The 17,527-nt window shown below is 42.6% G+C and overlaps 1 protein-coding gene across 1 annotated transcript in view; it reads right to left on the bottom strand.

The window, feature by feature from the left end:
* ADCY2 (adenylate cyclase 2) overlaps positions 1-17,527 on the bottom strand; it is a 4,811,883-nt gene that overhangs the window by 105,018 nt on the left and 4,689,338 nt on the right. The gene's annotated exons all lie outside the window — the stretch shown is intronic.

Raw genomic sequence — 17,527 nt, 5'->3', positions numbered from 1 at the left:
CTCAGAAATTAAGGCAGGTGAATATGTACAGCAACTGAAAACCGGTCAAGTGCAGGGGGTACGGGAGAAGGGGGGGAGGGATTGCCGTAAATAGCTGTATTATATGTAAATGTATGTGATACTGATTGGGGGTAGGCAAACTCCCCCTTCACTCCGCTCTACTCCCCTATATTCTTTTTTTTTTTTCTCTTTCTTTGTATTTAGGTATCTCTTTTTTTTGCCTTTTTTCGATGGTTTTTGGTCAAGGGTTTTTGATCGGGAGGGTGAAGACGAGGGGCCGCGGGCAAGGATTGGTAAGCCATAGATGTGTGAATGTGTTTTACGTATGGGTGGGCTAACGGGACTGGCAAACACCATCTTACAGGCTCAGGAGCCTGGCGATTCCATTTGTAGGGGTAAGGGTTGGGGGGTGGGTTAGAGGAGGGTGGGGGGTCACAGGGACAAAAAGGATAATGGGACACACAGCAGGGGGAGTGGGGATGGCTCTTATCAGTGGAAAAGGGGTCAGGGTGTGAAAGCAGCAAAGTTGAATGGGGCATACAGGGGAGCCAGAAGGATCAACATCCACAAAAATGGGACAGCAAAGTGAAATACGTATTGCCACAGTGAATGTTTGTGGGCTCAATAATAACAAAAAGCGGCAGCTTGTAGGAGAGGTTTTCAAGTCATGGAATGTTGATATTATTTGTATGCAGGAAACACATATTCCAGGTACACAAAAGTAGCTAATGGAGTTTTATGGGTGGAATCTAGCGGTTTTTACACGACAACACACAACCACTAGAGGGGTCGCGATATTAACTCGGATCAGTACTTTGGTTATACATAAACAATTTGCTGATAAACTCGGCAGGCTGGTTCTGTTGGAATGTTCGGTTAAGGGGCTAAGGTTCACTCTATGTTCTATTTATGGATCCAACACAGATGATCCAGACATACTGGAGTGGCTTAATTTAGAACTTACGACTTGGGCAACGCCTATTATAATGTGTGGAGATTTCAATATACATCTAGATAATAAAGAACCCATTCAGGAACAAACACTCTACCTGGGTAGAAAGAATAACGTTTTTAGGGCACTTCAGTCATTGGCCATTAATCATGGCTTGATCGACGTCTGGCAGTTGTGTTGCCCGCAGGATTCAGGGTTCACCTTTTTCTCTGCCCCGCACAAGAAATTTGTCAGGTTAGACTACTTTTTTGTGACAGCCTCTCTACAAAACCAAATAAGGGTCAACAGGCTTCCTAGAATCATATCAGACCATAACCCATTGGTTTTGGCTTTGGAGATTGGGAGAAAGGGCCCGCAGCCTAGATCTTGGACATTTGATAGGGCACTATTAGCCGATCCAGGGTATATCCAAAAAATTAAGGAATGGATCCCGGAATTTTTTAAGATAAATCAGGGCTCTGCTTCTTGCCAGACAGTTTGGGATACATTTAAAGCTGCTGTCAGAGGAGAAACCCTGAGTTATGGGTTAAGAAAGGAGAAAATACGCATGGACCACTTAAAATTAGTTCAGACAAAGTTGGTTATAGTAGAGCAGCGACTAGGGGAAGTGATCTGCAGCGGAGTAGAGATCTCAGACATTCTGTGTGAGGTGAATATCATTAAGGCAGAAGCCACCAAGATTTTTATGGATAAGGTTGCTGCAAAATTTTTAGTATATCGTCAAAAATGCTATGAGTATAGTGGGAAAGTGGGCCAACAGCTGGTCTTAAGAATAAGACAAAAGCAGGTATTTGGGAGCATTAAAAGCTTAGTGAATGAAGAGGGGCGGATGGTACACAACGGTCCAGAGATAATGGAAGTCTTTAGACGATTATATCAAAAATTATATACCCAGGAAGAACAGCCCCAAGAAGAGGAAGGGATCGATGCTATGGGCAATGAGATATCAAATCAGTTAAGAGAGGAAGATAAGGCAGCTTCAGAAGCACCTATGACATTGGAAGAATTGGATATAGCAACTCGCGCCTTGGCAAGTGGGAAGGCGGCAGGGGGGGATTTAATTCCACTAGAATACTATAAAGTTTTTTTTGTGGAGATCTGTAAACAGCTACTTAACTTATTTATTGAAGTACAAGCAGGGGCTCCTCAACCTGCCTCCTGGGGGGAGGCTAAGATAGTAGTCTTTCTGAAAAAGGACAAGGAACCCACTCAGCCTGGTTCATATTGCCCAATTTCTCTAATTAATAGCGATGCCAAAATCTATGCTAAAATACTTGCTAGCCGCCTGAGTTTGGTAATCTCAGGTTTGGTATCTCCATGGCAGCATGGCTTCATCCCGGGGAAGAGCACAGCAGATCATATAAGACGAGTCATCACGTTACTTGACGTTAGTGCAACAGCCAAGCTTCCCATGGCAGTAATCTTGTTAGATGCGGAAAAAGCCTTCGATCGGGTTCACTGGCCCTTTTTATGGGCTGTCCTGCGTAAAAACAACATCGGTCCTGGGTTTGTTAAAGCAATTCAACAGCTGTACCACAAACCAACGGCTACGATACAAGTTGCCGGGCTAAAGTCGACCTCAATCAGTATTCAGAGAGGCACGCGACAAGGGTGCCCGTGTTCACCTTTGCTTTTCGCGCTATATATTGACCCCTTGATCAGGAGAGTGATCAGGAATGATCGGATCATTCCAGTTTCATTGAAAGGAGGGTGTAATAAGACTTTAGCATATGCAGACGATATTGCGGTGGTGACCACGGACCCCAGGACTGCTATATTGGAAATAGAGCAGGAAGCCCTGCAGTTTGGGAAAAGATCTGGCTATTTGTTGAACAAAAGTAAATGCCAAATGTTGGTGAATGAATCAGTAGATTTCAAGGATGAGCGGGTGCTGACACAGGTACAATATTTAGGTGTTAAACTCACAGTAAACCTTGACGAAGTGGTGAAAATAAACATGGGCCCGATTTTAACAAAGACTAGGAAAGATCTCGTTCGCATTAACAATCTACACTTGTCACTCATGGGACGCTGCAACGTGATAAAAATTGTGTTTCTACCCAAAGCACTCTATCTCTTCAGAACAATCCCCCTAGAGATTGGGCAAGACTGGTTCAAACTAATAGAGGGATTGGTTAATAGCTTCATTTGGTCCTATACAAAGCCACGCCGGGCTTTCCACTATATGACTCTTCCAAGAGATAAAGGGGGGTGGGCACTTCCTAATTTTTAACTTTATTATCTGGCAGCAGTGCTGCAGTATGCACAGACACTTTATGTTACGGATAGATCCGGGAAAGAAGCTCTCCCTTCGATATATACCCTGATTTTGGACAAAGAAGCAGATGCAGTCTTTCTGCGGATTCTGGAACCCAGCTACTACAAGAAGGTTAAATTTAAGGTAATTTATGCTGCATTTAAGGCATGGACTCAGGTTAAGCGCAAGATAGGTATAGGACGAATTTGCTACTACACTCCCCTGTGGATTACTCCCACGCTTCCAGCGATATTTAAAGACCATTATTGTTTGACGTGGAGTAATCGGGGCATTCATAAAGTCGGGGACCTTTTCCATTCTGGCAGCCACTTCAAATCATTTGAGGAGCTGAGTGTGGAATTTGCGCTAGAAAAAATAGATTTTTAAAATTTTTACAGATTAGAGCCTTTTTACTAACTAGTATGACCCAAGGTTGTCACATAGACAAGATTAAGCTAATGGAAGTTTCACAACACCCCACTAGCTGCGGCATTAAAAACCTGTATCCATTGCTTTTAAATGCTATACAGGATGACCTGGCTCTACTTGTTAAAAAATGGGAAGGACGGGTTGGAGCTAAAGAGACAGAGGTTTGTGAGTCTATGAAAATGGCACGGACTGTTTTATTGTCTGCGGGCCCGCAAGCTCAACATTTTATGGTATTGTATAATCTATATTACACATCTGCTAAGATTGCGAGCTGGGGTAAAACGGTGGGAATCATGTGTCCACGATGTGGTTGCCCAAAAGCAGATCTCTGTCATATGTTCTTTCAATGTGTAAAACTGGAAAGTTTGATTACCGGGATATCCGATATATTGAAGAAAATCTTGAAACAGGCTATCTATCTGACACCTCAAATGGTTTTGCTGGGAGTTGATCATTCAGTCTGTAATAGTCGAGATAGATACTTCCTGTTCATAGAAATGTCGGTATTTCGCAGCTGCATAGCATTTCGCAGCTGCATAGCATCTTAGACCCCCCACGATTTAATCAATGGTTTTCACGACTTTTATCTATGTATCACTTGGAGAATAGCCTGTATGAACTAAAAGGAGCAGCAGCCGGTAAAAGACTCACTAGAGTTTGGGCACCTTTTTCTGCATGGCTCTTGGGCCCCAAGAATATGTTAGCTAAATAAGTAATCTTATATGAGATCTAAAAAAGCAGAAACTTTGATTATTGATTATTGATTAGAATGCGTGTTTCTCCTGTATGACAACATTGACGTACTCACGTTTTTTTTGTGTGTTGCAAACATGTAACCCCCTGTGTGTTCTAATAAAAATATAATTTAAAAAAAAATAAAAAAATTCTTGGTTATTGATGTTAGTTATTGATTCAATAGTCACTGCTTGACTAGGATATTCCATGCGATTCAAAAGGTTCATCGACCTATGCGCGTCGGCTTGTAAGTTTACTAAGGACCAGGCGCGCTAGCAGAGTCCTGGCTGACCTATGTTCTCTTGCAGAAACCTCGGGGCCTAACATGAAATAAAGACCTTACCTCTTCCCTGAATGTCTCTAGATTCTTGTATGAAGACCCAGCACCCTAACTACAACAGCTCCACAAAGACTGTAAACATAGATGTTGAAAACACAGACTCTCACTACAAGGAGCAATGCAGCATGTAATAAACAACAGTCACTTAAGTCTGATTGCACCAGATTTTTCAAATAATTCGATAGTGAACCCCAAAAACACATTCTTGTGGAGTATTCGATTAAATCATCCAGTGCTTGTTGTTCCTAAAACCACTATCAATTAGATATAAGCCACGTTTCTGCAGCCTGCTGGTTAGTCTCTCGTTCATCTTTGTATGAAACACCTAAAATATACCTAAAAACCTAAGCTGACATGCCTCAATATCTGCCTCTAGTTTCAATGTAATTAAACATCTGTAACAACATGTTATACCAATAGAGGACCCAACAACCTCTATTGGCGAACCAAGCCCAGTAAACACATGATCAAATCCTATACTGTAGTACTGCCTCCGTTATGACTTAGGCTCATATTTCACTGAATTTTCTGTTTCAGGTACCACATCTGCCACAATATATCTGAAGCTACAAAGAGTATCTACTTACACTTAGATTCACAATCCGTAGTACATCACAAAGTTCACCCAATCAGATAGCCCCTTTGGAAAATGTATAGAACTCCATTACCTCTTTTCGATGAGAGGCTTTGTGTTTGTAATGTAGCAAATCCCAAGGGTACTGCCGTTTGTAAGGTTGAGGCTTTATTGTATGACTTGTCGGGAAGCATCCCAAGCATAGTATTTAAGTAACAGTGAAAATCCGATGAAAGCGGCTCAGCTTCTAAGCAAACTGCTGTTGTGAGCTACTAGCGGAAGCCTGTTGAGCTAATGTCGCAATTGTTTCACTTGGGGGAGCTCTCTGCTAGCAATTGCCTGTTGAGGCCTGCAATTCACAAGCTAAGTATGTATTCGCCTCAAGTGGGGAAGACGTTGCAGCGTTTAATAGGAATTCAATAATGAAACGCCGATGGAAACTGTGACTAACTGCCGTTTAATTAAAAATCAAATAAAGCTCACATACAAATGAGCGTTACTGTCCTGCCAGGGATTTTTTCAGTGCACGCTCGCCATAGGCTTTGAGGCTAGTGTTCACATTTAGAACTGCCGCATGAGTAAATGGATCAGCCAGCGATAAGGGAGATATGGAGACAGAAAGAAGTGGCAGCATTATATCTGGCTCCTGTCTCGTGTCCCTTCCTATTGCAGATAGCGGACAGCGATGCCCTCCAGAAACAATGGACCCGCGGTAACATGTGGCAGTTGACCATGTGCACGTTTTCAATTAGGGGACTAATGATGAATCGCCACGAGCAGGCCTGCTCCGTAGATTTCATGCTGCAAGGTGACTCCGGGGCATCACTGACAGCGTTAGTTACGTTCCAAGACCCTGCGTCTTAGCACACCTCCCTCCGCCCCCACCCTCTCTGAAAAGAAAGATGTGACTCTATGGAGGAATAAAGGGGATCCTTTCGCACTGGGAATCAGTTCATCAAATTGCTGTCTATGCTTGGCAAGTCACTGAGGGCCAGATGTACAAAGCCATTTAGCAGTTGCAAAGCCTGAAATACTCCAAATCACAGTTTTTGTGACTAACAAAAGACTTGTACAAATGTACTTAGCCTATGTAGGAGTTGGTGACATGTTACTGAATCATTAAATGGGTTTAAGAAATCACAAGGAATCGCTATTTGGAAGGTATATGTTTACAGATATAGTATATATTAATGTTTTGCAAATGAATTCCAGTTGTAAAACAGTACTACTTTACCATCTCTTGAAAGGATGTGGTAAACTATTTACAAATGGGAATGGGTTCCCAAGTGAGCCTTTCCTCTTTGAGAAGGTTAAAAGGAAATATTTTTATGAGTAGTTAATGGTCCACCAGACCACTGCCTACTCTTAACAAATAAAAGTTACACAATTCATTTTTTTTTAACATATCCTGTTTTCCTTTAAGAAAAACCTGTTGCATTAAAAAATGCTTTATTTAAAAGCAATCACAGATCTGGTGGTCTTCTGACTCCAGCAGGCTATCATTTCTGTGATGGCTGTCATTCCTAATGGTTTGCAAATTGGGAGCTACCTCATTATTATTTATGATGTAGGTCAATTTATGACCCCCTTAGGAATCGATTTAAAAATCAAAGTTTCATACATTAAGAATAGTGATTACCAATTAGTGATTTGGCAAAAACCCTTGTTGAAAATCACTATTCTAAATGTACGTACATCTAGACCTTAGCTACCAATATTCCTGGTTTCTTTGGGACATAATCAGCAAGTCCTAACATTTTCGGCAACAACACTTTGCTTTTTGGGATTTTTTAGCCTAAAGTTAAAAGGTTAAAAGTGAAAGTGTCAGTCTAAGAATGAAACGTTGTGTGGGTTATAAAAGCCAGGACTGGCATAGGATGGGAAAAAATTCTGAAAAGTAAGATCTGATACCCACCACATGCACCCACCATCACAATATAGATGCTGATTATCAGTTCTCGGAACAGGAACCGATAGGCACATGTTCCATAAGGTCCTAGTGCTGTGATCCATGCCTGTTTCCTCCAGTGACAGGCAGCAGAAAAATGTGATAAATTAAATAGTCCTTCATGGGAAAGAGCATGTTATCATGTTTTAGGGTTTTGCTCACCAGCACAACATGTGCCATAGAGAAGGCCTCTTGCAGCAAGGTGACCTTGTACTAGAATGATTGGCATGGGTGAAGCTATGAAGGATTTTTGATCTTCTATTACTCTCAATAGAGATGGAAGTTTATTTCGAAGTAAAGTTGTCTGAACAGAATTTTAGCTTATGAATGCATTGGTACTTATATGCTGCATTCTAACGGATTAGCAAAAAAGTGCTGTACATCAATCGCTAATTTAGTTATTTCACTATAACATCACATTTAACATATTCGCAACTGCACCCGCCAAGACCAACCTCCACGAAGGAATGAAGGCCATTGCCGAATGGATGAAGACAAGCTGCCTTAAACTAGACTCCGACAAGACTGAGGTTCTCATCTTTGGCCCCACCCCCTCTGCATGGGATGACTCCTGGTGGCATGCCATTCTGGGAACCGCTCTGACACCCACCGACCACGCACACAACCTGGGATTCATCCTTGACTCCTCACTATCTATGACCCAGCAAGTCAACGGCCTCTCCTCCTCCTGCTTCAACACCCTCTGCAAGCTCCGAAAGGTCTACAAATGGATCCCCACGGAACCAGAGGAACAGTCACCCAAGCCCTTGTAAGCAGCAAACTGGACTTCGGCAATGCCCTCTACGCAGGAACCACGGCCAAACTCTAGAAAAGGCTGCAACACATCCAAAACGCCTCCACATGCTTCATCCTGGACATCCCCCCTAATACCATATCACAGGCCACCTGAGAGACCTGCATTGGCTCCCCGTCAACAAGAGAAACACCTTTAAACTCCTCACCCACGCTCACAAGGCACTGCACAACACTGGACCAGAATACCTCAACCTCAACAGATGGCTCTCTTTCTACACCCGACCCAACAGCTCCGCTCCGCTGACTTCGCCCTCACCACTGTCCCACCCATCCACAGAACAACCACCGGCGGCAGATCATTCTCACACCTCGCCGCCAAGACACTGATACGGATACTGAGCATTGGGTCAGTTCACTTCAGCCATTGGTTAGCTTCACTGTGAATAAAAGCATTCTTAGCTTCTACAAGGAGCACACCTACACGCAATGTAGTAAGTTTTAGTGCCATCGACTTCTATGGCAATATATGCTGTTTTATACCAAACACTATTTTGCCTTTAGCGGTGTTCTTTTATGAAGATTAACGAGACTTGACAGAATTCCCACCAATTAAATTTTGCACACATCATGACAAAATAAAAGGAGCATTGACAAAGCCAAAGGCTGTCATCTAGTGCAAAACGTATAGGCTTTACCAGTCCTCATTTCAAGTATGTTAATGGAAATTCGAAATGTATTTCTTGTAGACAATTTTCCAAATATCCTGGATCTAATGTCTCCTTTGGTTGATTGAATATGATTAGTTTTAAGATCACATAATAATCAACTGTATTAAAAAAGATGCAATGGAACACTGGGCACTCAATACAAATACATTATATTCCAATATGAGAAGGTTGTAAATTAAGATTATTATTTAATTCTGTCAAACCATATTTTCCCTAATAGACACCCCTAAAGGTGGCTTCGTTATACTTCGTTTCACATGACATTGGGAAAACTCCCTATATTCTTTCTTCTTTATCTTCATATGAAATGAACAAAGGCCCAATTAGCACTTCCGCCAGACACGTTTTCCAATTTCTCAATCAAGGGATCTTTTTTTATTTTCCACTAATAGAGGATGATATTTATTCCTAAAGCCATAGCAGTATATGTTCCTTGTGCTTGGTCCATATATTCTCCCCTTAATCCCCACATTTCATAAACCAAGACTGGTCTTTCCCACTCTCCAAGTTGCTCCCCAATCTTTTTTTGCCCTTTTTTCCCATTCAAAAGTTTCATAGGGAGCAGCATTCATATCATGGTCTGATTTTTAAAATTAAATTTAAACATGAATTATTTCCCCTTTGCTTGAAGTGTATTTTTATTTTTAGAGTGTACTAATGAAGTCTAAATAGTATCCAATGCAGGGTTCTTTTCAGTGAAGAGAATTGTGCAAGTTATGCATGCTTTAGCTGTGGCATTCATATCACTTATCTTTTGTATGGGCCAAGGTCAACATGCATCCACTGATAGGAGCAAAAATAGTGGATACCGTCAGTTGTTTGTACAATATAGTAGGACATGTGAGAACCAGTGGATTTGATGCTTATCGCAAACTACTGTATAGGCATGGTAAATCCGAGGAGGCATTGCTTTTTGCTGACCGAATACATGTTATGGAGTTTCAAGATCTGGAGGTTATTTACCTCATTGATAAACAAGTTGTGACAGAAAATTAAAAGTTACACTGTTTGCTATAGGAACGTTTTCTATCTGCCCTGTACTGGATCATTCGTTTCCTTCATCACCTATTGCTTGCTGTTTCTCCTTGGCCGATGTGGCAGTGCAGCATTTTGCTATTTATCAGCCATCTTAGGGGTGGATATTTGAAATGTAATTAGGTCTATAATCAAAGTGATCCACATTCTTATTTCTTTAAGAATGGCCAATGGGGCCTTCATGTCTTGGAAATAAGGGCTTAGATTCGTCATAACGGAAGGAAGGCCATCAATGGGTAAGCTGTCACAGGAAGCTACTTTTACTGGGATAGCCTAGCATGTATGTTCTTTTTTAATTTACTGGTATATCAGATTGCAAGGCTAAGTGCCAGTATGCTTGCATGGTTTCGCAACATAAGATGATTTCATTCAAAGTGTGATCTAATTTGTGTCTACATCTATTGACACATTTTTCATACTTAATGAATGTAAACACCGAGGATTGTGTTATCCGTAGCTGAAAAATGCATTCATAATAAAACACATTTTAAAACACTATACAGGTTAACTTGTGAACAAATCAGAATTCCTAATAACAATCCGACAGAACGGTATAATGTACACCTCTGTTTGGGGGGGGGAGTAAGTTAGGGGGCTAAATAACTCTACAGTAAACAATGTTGTGTCCGTCATTTAAGGCATGATTGATACAGTCAAAAGACTAATACACATTAGCAACAACTCTTGGAGGGTGAAGACTAGATGCCTGTACTGTATAACCTACGCCGCATGATAACCACTCCTCTGATCCATTAACAACTGCAACTTCATGGATTATCCATCTTTGTCACAATGCAGGTATCTTGTTGGTTTGAAGATAACGAAGCACGAGTAAGAGTAATATTCATGGTTCAGGGTTATGGTTGGGTTACGGTCAGAAAACCATCAGTGTTGAATCTAGGCAAGCTGCTAGGGGCATTAGGGCTAAAATCAAATGTTACAGTGATGGTTAAAGTATGAGTCCAATGTGCTTCCACAAAATATTTAAAAAAATCTGCTTATGTGGAGGAATGTCTTTCAAATGAAAACTGTTCATTTTAAATTGAATTCCAACCTAATAGTTTTCAATTCATACAATGTCCTGAAATTGTGTTTTCCTGAAGAAAATATGGGTGATTAAATTAGAAGAGCTGATTTTTTTCTGTGCCTATTTTAACTACTTCCTAATAAGGGATGCTATTCTTTCTCCTTTTATTATATTTTTTCTGATTCTAGGCAATGAATAGTTGAGCAATCTCACCTCTCAGTAAACATGTAAAATATGGCGCATTCCTGGCGCATTCCTGGGCTTTCATGCAGCACTGTGCAGCAAGGGGGCTTGTTGTGTTTCAATGCATGAAGGTCTGCTAAATATAACTGTTAGAAATGGGGTTTCTGGTTGGCTCCTAAGCCAGGCAGATCCCACCCACTCTAGCCAGGGCAAGGGGGTTACACGTCCAAGATAACCCCTGCTCACCCCCTTGGTAGCTTGGCATGAGCAGTCAGGCCTATTCCAGAGGCAATGTGTAAAGCGTTTGCACAACACACACAACACACGTGACCAAACACCACATGTTAATAATATCCTGCTACCCAAGCAGTCGTCAGAACGTTGAACAGTAGTTAGTCTGCAGAACCAGCAGTAGTCACATATAACACACAGGTTACTTATTATTCTGCAACATAAGCAGTAGTCAGGAAAAACGTTACAAGGTAAAGGCACTTGTCATAACAATATCATAAATGCCTATATCAGGAACATTATAAAACAAATGGCAAGTCAAGAAAACATATCAGCCCAAAAGGGCTAAAAGGAACATCAACACATATATGCAGTACATCATAAAATAAGCAGATTAACATATCATTCCGCAATGTCCATATTAGGATCATAAGAAACAAGTATGTCCAAAAAGTACCTGTATTATGATGTAAAGGCACTCCTAGGGACAAGGAGAATGAAAGGGGGCCCCCGGCGCTTCGTGCGTTAAAAAACAAGGGCCATGTGTTTATCCTAAGAGGGGGCGGTACGCTCCCCCTATGGTTCTTAGATTGGGCACCTTCTGGGATACGTGATTCCTGAGATCCCCTCCGGGCCACTATGAGCCCTCTGACAAAGGGGGGGGAAGCAGAATGGAACCCCGCCAAAAGGGTGGAAAAAGAGAGACCACACGGTGAGGAGGCCTCCGATGAGGCTTCCGCCTGCCTGTGATCTCGGGTGCAAAAAGGGAGGTAGGGAGCCTCTGTTGAGGACTGCTCTCTGGTCTCAAGCTCCTCGATGAGACTGCAGGCATGGTGGAGCGGGGGCCTCCGATGAGGCTTCCCATCCGCTTTACCAGTTGCACCCGATGCAGTGCACAAGCCCGTCCTTAGCCCTTGTCCTGGGCTGCGGCGGTGATCTTCGCTATAACAGGGGCCGGCTTGTATCCCAGGGGCACCGCTTAGGACACCGGGCCCCCTGGGGCACTACCAGGAGCGTGCTGGCTCCTGACTTTGTCATTATGGTGTCACAAGGGCTAGGTCCAACAATAACCCTAAGTTAGGTCCTTTTGCTGCAGGAGGAAGAGTCGTCCTTTGCACTGTCATTTGGTAGATTGTGTGTGAGAAGGTGGGACTGTATTTCTGTTGTTCAGAGTGTGAAAGGTACTTTAGAGCCTTTTGTCTCTCTTCCTGTTAAGTGTCACATTTGATAGCCAGGAGCAGAATGCTGACACTTCTTTGTGTCTCTGTGGTGGGTTCTTCTACCTGGAGGAAACTTTCTGTGAGGAGCATCGCTCTACACAAAAGCTGAGTCTGGAAGACAGCCTGGAAGGAACACATGAAAGGAGAACTGACCCAAACCATTTCTGAAAGTGTAGACAGAGCATACACATCCTCTGTCTGCTTTTATCTGTATGATGGTGAGAGCTACTGACCTACTTGATCCAGTTACAAGTTGTTTTTCACCAAGGATGGGGTGTTCGGCAGAGTATTCAGAGGACTGCTGGGCAACCAGAGTTGATGTTTTGCTGACACACAGCTTCCCAGAGATGAGGGCATATCACTTAGAATACACCCTGGAAGGAAAAGCTGTATTCCTGTCTTGAAAGGCCCGACAACTGATCTGCCTAAGAAGAAGAAGGAAGGAGTAAACCAAACCATCAGGGGTGCTTCCTTCCAAGGAAAACAAGACACAGTTGACTCCAGTTATTTGGTCAGTCTGCCCAGAAGAGACTTGAGACAGAATGACAAGCATACGTCTAAACCAGATCATTGTTTCTCTTTCCTGCATTGGACTATGCTAAGGCACTGTCCTGAATTGTGTGTGAAGTGAGCTGATCACTGTGATTCTGAAGTGGTAGGACCATGGCACTGCTTTACAGTAGTATGCCAAAGTTGGTTGTGCCTCTGTGACCCTGAACATTGCTAGGATCATGGCACTATTTTAATGTGCACCTGAAGTGAACTACACCTCTGTGATTCTGAAGTAGCAGGACCTTGATAAGCCGAAGAGTGCCCAAGTGGACTGTACTGCTATGATCATGAACATTGTGCCTCAAAAGGACCAAGTCATTGGGAGACCAGACCCACCAGTTTACTTGAGAGGTTTTGAAAGTAGCCCTGTGAGCCATGACTCTCCCCGACTCACAACGAAAGACAGGTGGCGACAGTAGGGCCCCCTAACAGCCAGTCTCCAGGTAGTGGGCTCACAGCTGCTAGTTCAGAGATGGGAGCCAGAATGTTGCTGCAACTTCAGCCATCACATGGCTCGCCTGGCATAGGGAGCAGAGATTGGATGCACTCTGACTGATTGAACTCAAAACTCTAAAAGGGTAACACTGCACTTATGGCTAAAACCTACCATATTATCCTTAAACAAAGTAAAGCCGAAGGTGAACAGAGAAGAGAATGCCTTGAATTTTAAGTGAAGTGGCCCTCCATCGTTGGATTAGTACCTGTATATTGTAGTATAAAATATCTTGTTTTTGAGCCTATTAAAATACTTAGGCCCGTATTTATACTTTTTTTGCGCAGCATTTGCGTCGTTTTTTGACGCAAAAACGGCGCAAACTTGCAAAATGCCATTGTATTTTGTAGGTTTGCGCCGTTTTGCGTCAAAAAGCGGCGCAAATGCGGCGCTAAAAAAAGTATAAATACGGGCCTTAATTTCCTAACACTATAAGCACTGGGCTAGCCAATCATGTATTATGCTAAAAGGTGACTGTTGAACTCTAAGTTTGAAGCACTACATCCCTGAGATGCCTGTGACTGCTCACCATCACTATGACTGAGAATCAAGTGCTGAATAATTTGTACTTGTCCCAGTTTGCACAGCCATACAGAGACAGACCACAGGGACATCAGAGGCAATTGACCCCAGCCCTCATAACTGTGACCCAGTGTCTCCTGTGTGCCCCGAGGCTCCCTGAAGGGGTCTGACATGTCCTGAATGAATATAAGTGATGGGTGCCTTTATTGGTTTTTAATGCTGCAATAAAATGAATTTTAGCAGATTGAGTAGTTCTCTTTTAATACTTCACTATCTTCTCCCAAAAAACACAAGAGTCATGAGTACTTATTGATGAACATGGGTGGCATGCACCTTTGCTCTGTATTGCCAAAGTGCTTGTCTACACTGCAAGAAATTTTTGATTTGATAGTGATATCTATAGGTTTTAGGAAACAAAATGAATTCAAGAGGTTGTCAAATTCTGGTGGAATCACTTCATGAGTCTTAAGAGTAGATTACTGTTTAGGGGCCAAAAGTGCCATGAATGAATAGACATCACACTTTTAAAGAGATGGTGGTAGACTTGTCCATGGAGGAGAAAGACGTATTTTCACATTAGTGATGTCAGAATCTACTTTAAGGATTATGTAATTTAATTGCTCATCTATTTGAAACATGGTGGTTCATAATGTAGTCATGGCTGTCATGAGATTGAGAACATCTAAAAAAGGTGGTCTTCCCACATTTTATGTTGACAAGTTACCGACTGGAAAGAGCAGAAACAGACCTGACAGATGTCCTGTATGTGGACACTAACAAACTCCCTCTTCATCTCCACCTTGAAACCAATATCCCATAATTTGGCAGATTCCTGAAATGTACCTCTTCCAGCAAGCTTTTGTCCCCTAAAGAAGTCACTTAGGCCTTATGAGTGGTCCAATGTTCAGAACAATATTTATTGAACCAATAAAGTCTTACTCCTCTTAGGTTAGAATGTATCAGCTAAGATGACTTTTTTGTGAATAACATGCAGATTTTGGTGCTCACAGCACTGAAATGTACTTGTTACTGTGCTTATAACCGGGCATTTGTTTCAATGTTAAATGTGGAATCTAACTCTAAGGTCAGACTTAATCACACCTGCTAAGTATTGAGCATGATGAAGTTCACTTAATTGGCTGCGATGTGGAGTTTGGCGTCACCATCAAAGCTGTTGTCGAGGGGGGAGCAGGAGCCTTGCACCGAAGGAAACGCAGCAGTACTGATTCTAAAAATGGTGCACCGGTTTTATTCACACAGCAGCAGAGATACATAGGTTCTGTCCGTGCAACAGCAGAGATGTGGTGGCTCCACTGGAGGAGAAACTAAAGATCTACCTCCAAGTGTCCAGGATTGGGGTGCCACCACTTGGCAGGTCACGCCCACAGCTGGCAGAGTCCAATTAGTTTGGTTGAAAGTCTTTTAAGTCCCCTAGACTTCAACCAGGAGGCCAGTCGGCTGGCCCTTGAAGTCACTCTGGGTTCTAGGTTGGAGAGATACAAGTCTAGTCATTCTCAACCAGGCAAGGAGCGCAGCAGGCAGCAGGTCAGTACAGCCATACAGCAGTTCTTCCAGAGCAGCAGTCCAGCAGAGTGACAGTCCTTGTACTAGCACAGCAGTCCTTTTTCCTGGAATGGTATCCACAGGTCCAGAAGTGAACTGAAGTGGTAGGTTTGAAGGTCCAGTTCCTATATCTGGTGGTGTCTTTGAAGTGGGGCAAAGTGCACAGAGGTCCTCCCTTCCTGCCCTGGCTCCAGACTCACTACAAGGGGATATGAAGCCCTTTGTGTGGGGTCAGGACACAGCCTATTCAGGTGTAAGTGTGAGGCTGTGGCTAGCTTCTTCCTCCATTACCGTCTTGATGTCCCATCAGGGACCCTCAAGTCACACATAAGCTCCCACTGTGTGCGGCTGTCTAGAGGTAATACACAAAGCCAAGCTGTCAAATACCACAGACAAGTAATTATAGACAAGCCTCATACCCTTAGGACTAAGAGCAAAAAATACCAACTTTCTAAAAGCAACATTTTCACATCTGAACAATAAATCCGACTTTAACATTAAAGAGGATTTATCATTACAGTTCCATATGTACTAAACATGGCAGGTCTTCCTCATCTCAGTCAGGAAGTACAACTTATTAAATGTAATAAGGAATTCCAAATATTATCCCGTGAGAAGGGTAGGTCTCACAGTAGTGAGAAACGAATTTGGGAGTTTTTTGCTAGCAAGACATGTAAAATTGAAAAGTACATGTCATATATTTTAATTACAGAGCACCCTGTCCCATGGGCTACTTAGGGCCTACCCTAGCGGTGACTTATATGTAAAAATTGAGAGTTTAAGACTTGACAAGGGGTTTTATCTGTCATGTTGGCATGGCAGTGTGACACTGCATTCAGGCTGTAACTGCAGGCCTGGGACTTGTTTACAGGGCTGCTTAGGTGTGTGGCACAATGAGTGCTGCAGGCCCATTAGTGTCATTTAATTTACAGGTCTGGGGCACATGTAGTGCACTTTTACTAAGGACGTATAAGTAAATTAAATATACCAATTGGTTATATGCCAATCAAACCATGTTTTAAGGAGAGAGCACAAGCACTTTAGCACCTGTTAGCAGTGGTAAAGTGCACAGAGACTTAAAGCAACAAAAACAAATTCAGCAAACAGTGGAGGGAAAAGGCAAAATGTTTGGAGTGACCCTGGAGAGTGGGCCATTTTTACAAGAGCAACACTTAGATGAGGTGGATACAAGAACTGTTCATTAGTAGATTAATCGTTCTTGCCATTCAGAATTGTCTCCATAATATACTTGATAGAGAAAGTGTGGGAATGCCACTGGCTGGCATAAAGCATATGAAAAAATGAGTGTACATGGTGAAATTCAAAATGAAGCCTCTGCAACTGTTTCTTTCTTTGGTGCAGCTAGTGAGTTTCCTGGTGGCATTCAGTTTGCAAGAGACCTTTCACAGCATCCCTGAGAAGTATTGTCAAGATCCCTGAGAAGTATTGTCAAGAAACAGATATAAGACGATTTGGAGACTTTTCAGTTGGAAACAAGATTAAAGAAGGGAAGAAAAAAATTGGTGCTGATTGCCCTGTCTTTCCCCAGGAGATCGTTGTTCCCAGCCTTCAGACATCTGGAATTGCGCGACATCTGCTAAGTGTATGTGGCAACACATGGTACTGTTCAGATCAAGATGGAGAGCGTGGACCAAACGTCACCTTTATTGTGATTCTCCAGATAGGTTAGAGAATTTCTTCGGGAGGGATTTCAGAAGGTTTCATGATCCTCACCATCAAAGTGCTATTGGTAGCGGCCATTAAGGATTGACTAAACCAAGAAGCACAATGGAACACACTAAGGGCCATATTTATACTTTAAATCAGGCCTCAGACATGACTTGCACCATTTTTTTTTACGCACAATTCCCATTGACATGACTCCTGTCATAGCAAAGACAGGAGTCATGCCCCTTGCCCAATGGCCATGCCCAGGGGACTTATGTCCCCTGGGCATGGCCATTGGGCATAGTGGCATGTAG

This window comes from Pleurodeles waltl, chromosome 2_2, assembly GCF_031143425.1.
Source record: "Pleurodeles waltl isolate 20211129_DDA chromosome 2_2, aPleWal1.hap1.20221129, whole genome shotgun sequence".
In the NCBI taxonomy this organism is placed as follows: domain Eukaryota; kingdom Metazoa; phylum Chordata; class Amphibia; order Caudata; family Salamandridae; genus Pleurodeles; species Pleurodeles waltl.
Note: the sequence above shows the minus strand (reverse complement) of the source record. Positions and strands in the feature narration are given on the sequence as shown.